At 41.5% G+C, this 4,943-nt stretch overlaps 1 pseudogene; it reads right to left on the bottom strand.

Moving 5' to 3' along the window:
• Positions 1-209: 209 nt before the first annotated feature.
• LOC112933331 (malate dehydrogenase, mitochondrial-like) lies at positions 210-1,721 on the bottom strand (annotated as a pseudogene).
• Positions 1,722-4,943: the final 3,222 nt, after the last annotated feature.

Genomic DNA, 4,943 nt, shown 5'->3' on the forward strand with positions numbered 1-4,943 from the left:
AAATCAGCCTAAAATCAACATCATATTTACAATATAACCACACAAAAAATCAACTCAAAAAACTTTTGAACACAACACTCTGAATCAGGATAGAAAGAAAGAAAAAGAAGTCTTGAACTTTCCTGAGTGAGTTTATTAGAGATAGTTAATATTGGTATAGTGATTCTGAAAATATTTTGTTGTGTTGTAGCAGAAAGCAAATGAATAAATATACTGGTGCTTTTTGGAGCCAGATTTTTTTGTAGGATAAGGGATAAAAATAGGAATGAGGAAGATAAAGAAAAATCCTATGGTGTGGATTCAATTTGGAAGTATCAGTATTATTTAAAAAATATATATTTCCTACTTTTTCTACTGAATGGGCTTGTAAACAATGACACTCCAGTAACAGTAAACACAGTTAGCTTCATTATTTGTTTGTTTGTTTGTTTTTTAAAGAAAATGGAAGCCTGCTTTTATTGATGCACACATCAACGGACCTGTAATTGGAAAGGGTGGTGACGTTAACATGACACTCGTGGTTAACACAACTGAAACATGAGGGCAGGAGATGGCTTTGCAGGGACATGATGCCTTCATAAGTTAGGGAAACGGACTGCTAGCTGGCTGCCCTTTCATTTCATGTTCTTCACAAACTCCTCTCCCTTTTTGATGGAGGCCTTCAGCTCAGAGATGGCTTCTGCTATCATCTTCTCTTCAAAAGGCGAGATTTTGCCAATGCCTAGATTCTTCTCGATGCCCTTTTTCCCCAGCAGTAACGGTGTGGAGAAATAGGCACAGTCTGCTTCCTGGGATTTAATAAAGGAACATTGGACAACTTCCTTCCCGTTCATTGCATCCACAAGGGAGAAGGGAGAAGACAAACCGGGCTCCAGCATGCCATGGGCCGGGTGGCAGAGCCTGCTCCAGCTTTGGCCTTCACCACCTGCGCCGGCCTCCTGGGTCCGCCCAGTGACAGCTGTCAGCTGGTCCTGGGGAAGGTCCACCTTGGGAGTGCCCTGAGAGATCAGGGGGATGGTGGTCTTCCTGGCATGACCGCCAATGACAGGAACATTGGCGCAGGATCTAAACCCTTTAGTTCTGCAATGAAAGTGTTGGCCCTGACAATGTCCAGGGTCTTCACCCCAAAGATTTTATTGGGGTCGTAAGCTCCGTGTGTCTTGAAAACCTCCGTTGCAATTGGGATGGTGTTGACCGGATTTGAAATGACACAGATCATGGCCTCAGGGCAATGCTGGGCGCAGGCCGCAGTCAGGGTGGCCACAACTGAGGCGTTGGTGCTGAACGGGTCATCCCGTGTCATGCCTGGTTTTCTTGGGACTCCGGCTGGAATAACCACCGCATCGCAGGCTTTGAGGCAAGCCGGCAGCTGCTCGGGTCCGAGGTAGCCTTTGGTTGCTCTGGTCTGGATGTGGCTCAGATCTGCGGCCACTCCGGTGTAGGAGCAATGTCGCAGAGGGTCAGGCGGCTCACTAGGGGCTGTTCTTGAGAAGCAGTGCAAGGGGCTGCCCAATTCCTCCGGAAGCCCCAAGCACAGTTACTTTAGCATTGTTCTGGGATGGTTGGTTGGAGCAGGCGGGGAGCCCAAGAGCAGGCGCAGGCGGCTGGCAGGTGACACCAACGACCTCCACACTGCCCATTATTTGATTTCTAAATACCATTCCCCAGTGAAAGGAACCAGGGCTCCTGAGAAACAGTTAATTCCAGGTCTGAGGCAGCTAAGTAGGGGAAGTACAAAGTGACTCATTGGTCTTTTAAACAAGGAAGTACTAAAGACTAATAGGAACATAGCAATAGAATATAGGAACTAGCTCTTCTGGGCAAATTTTGGACAATTGGAGCATCAAAAAGAAATAATAAAGAGAAATAGATTATACCAGTGTAAATAACAACAGAAATGCCAGGAACTTCTTCTGCCCCTCAGATACTGATTAATAAATAGGTCCTGGTGGAGTTTGAGAATTTACATTTCTTTTTTTTTTTTTTTTTTTTTTTTTTTTTTTTTGAGAATTTACATTTCTAAGCAGCTTACAGGTGATGGTGAGGCTGCTGATCCAGGGACTTTAGTTTATAAAACTTTTTATAATTCCAGTGCTACTCAAATTCCAGTGCTACTCCTCTCTTCAAACTCAAGTGAAGAGAGAGAAAGATTGATAATGGAGAAGGAGGATAAAAGAAAAACCTCTTCTTTACAGAATAATGCCAGCTAATAGATGTACAAAGAGAATCACCGTTTTGCACTGCCCAGTGTAGTAAGTGAGTCAGGAAAAGATCATCAATGGATGCTAAAAGCATTAAGGGAAAGGCTTGGGGAACTGGATATTCACACAGTCTCAAAATATACCTCTCATATGAAATTACTTATTAAGAACAGAGGGGAAAGTTATATTTTTACCTTCGGAAAATCTAGTAGATACTATCATAAAGGAAGTAATCAAATTTAGCGTCATCAATAATGGGACAAACTGACATTATGTGCTTCCTAATGGAAACAGTGGGAAGTACATCAGCTGGGCAATATTCTTGCCAAAAGTGTTTAACTGAGCTTAATTCTGAAGGAACAATCAGACAAATCAGACTGTGGGACATTTTTTTAAAGATTTTATTTGTTTACTTGTTTATTTTAGAGAAGGGGGAGGGGCAGAGGAGACACACAGAAAATCTCAAGCAGGCTCTGTAATGAGCACGAGCCCAACACAGGGCTCAATCTCACAACCCTGAGATCATGACCTGAGTTGAGACCAAGAGTTGAACACTTAACCAACTACTAAGCCACTCAGGTGCCCCTAGACTGTAGGACATTTAAATGATCTGGCCTGGAGTCTTAAAAGATTTTTAGATCATGAAGAACTAGCAAAAGGTACTAAAAATGACATAATCAAATGCAGTAGATCTTGGATAAAATCAGTTCTATAAGTTCTCCTTAGAGGGAAATTTGATGATGGACTATTAGATGATATTTAGTTAATGCTTAAACTTTTGTTTGTAATAATGGTATAGTTATATGAGAGAAGGTCTATTTTAAAGAGATAGATGACAAAGCATTTATGAACTGTCAGGATGATTGTAATTGTGTGTGTGTGTGTGTGTGTGTGTGTGTGTGTGTGTGTGTTTAGAGAGAGGGTGAGATGGAGAAAGAGCCCAGACATGGCAAAATTGTTATAACCGGTAAATTTAGGTGAAAATACACCTGTGTTAATTTTACTTTTCTTTCAAGTTTTCTGAAGACTTGAAAAATTTCAAAATAAAAATTTGAGGAAAATTTAAATTCCCCTATCCTATCCTGTTCTGGGATGAGTCAAATGAAGGTCCTAGAATGAGCAGGAAGACTGGGAAAAGGGGAGTTATGAGGAAAAGAAGCCTGGGAAAAAGAGAGTTTGGGGACGCATGGGAGAAGCAAGAAGCAGGAGCCTAGTTTAACGTAATGAACAGTGGTGGCTGTAACAACTTCCAAGTCTCCATGGTTTAACACAGTAAAAGTTTATTTCTTGTGCAAGTCTCATTGTAATCTGAGATAAGAGAGGTAAAGTAAACTGCCTAAAAGCCAAAACATGTGATAAACCAGAATTCCCACCTAGTCGTGGTTCCAAAGTCTATGCTCATTTCCAGTCCAGCACACTGACCCTAAGGATCCCGAGGTTAGAATGAGTGTCCTAGGTCCAAATCTGCTATTCTATTATCTCTCCATGATTGGATCCATATTCCATCTTGAGACATAGCCTAAGGCCCTGACCAGATCTCACTTATGGTTCAGACCATTCATTCATTAGTTCATTCTACAAATACCTTTTAAATACCTTTTGTGTCCGGAACATCACTATGTTCTGGACCTGGATCCATTGTAGGATACAACAGCAGACAATGTCTCTGCTCCCATGGAGTTTACTTTCTAGGGAGTGAAAGAATAAGTAAATGAAGTAAATGTTATACTTTAAAGCCATGATAAATTCTGTGTAAAATAATGAAGCAGGGCAAGGGGTAGGGAGTGGCAGGGATGAGGAGGTTTGTTTAGATACAGATTCAGGGAATACCTGCACATATTTGGTTGGAGACCAGAAGGCTATGAAGCTGTGAACCATTTGAAGACCTGAGGAAAGCATATTGTGAGCCAGGGAAACCGCAAGTTTAAGAGCCCCAAGGCTAAAACAAATTAGGAGTGATAGAGGGAAGTTGAGGGAAGTATGGCTGTCCTGGAAGAAATAGGAGGATGGTACCAGAATGGGGTAAGAAGTGAATAGAGGTTTGTAAGGCGAGGACAGTGAAGTGATCTGATTGTCATTTTCAGACCTCTCCTGTGTGGAGAATGTAGCCAACCGGTGAGACTTGATGGTGGCCTTGTGGCACTGATGGCGATTGAGAAGTGGCCAGAAGGGAGATGTATTTTGAAGGGACAGCTGACAGAATTTGCAGATAAATAGAAGACATGAGGGAAAAGGGAAGATGGCTCCTGGGTTTTTGGCCTAAGAAGTACACTGGCCAGTCCTATTTGACTTCTAGAAACCAACAAATTTAATGGTAAAAGTAAGTGTGCCACATTATTGTTAAATTCATTGTATGATAATAATTATATATATTTTTAAAATCTTGGATATCAGAGGACCAGGCTCAATAACTGCCTAATCAGTTCTTCATATCTTTAAAATGGTGTTGATAATATTCATCTTGCCACCCCATAAGATGTTGCGAGAACAGCATGAGGTGTTGTTTGTGAAAATACTACTCATGGTTGTCATCTAATAACTCAATTTTGTGTGGCACTTTCAAGGTAAAATGTACTTTCTCGGGCTTGAAATGGTTTAATCTGTTAATAGTCAACACTATGCTAAACATCTGGTGGACTGAAGCCCCTGAGACAGTATGTCCTCAATTATTTTAAATACTCACTAGCACTACCAAAGGAGAAGTCTCTGTCCTTTGCCTCTCTCTCTCTCATTCTCTCATTT

Source organism: Vulpes vulpes, chromosome 3 (assembly GCF_048418805.1).
Source record: "Vulpes vulpes isolate BD-2025 chromosome 3, VulVul3, whole genome shotgun sequence".
Classification (NCBI taxonomy): domain Eukaryota; kingdom Metazoa; phylum Chordata; class Mammalia; order Carnivora; family Canidae; genus Vulpes; species Vulpes vulpes.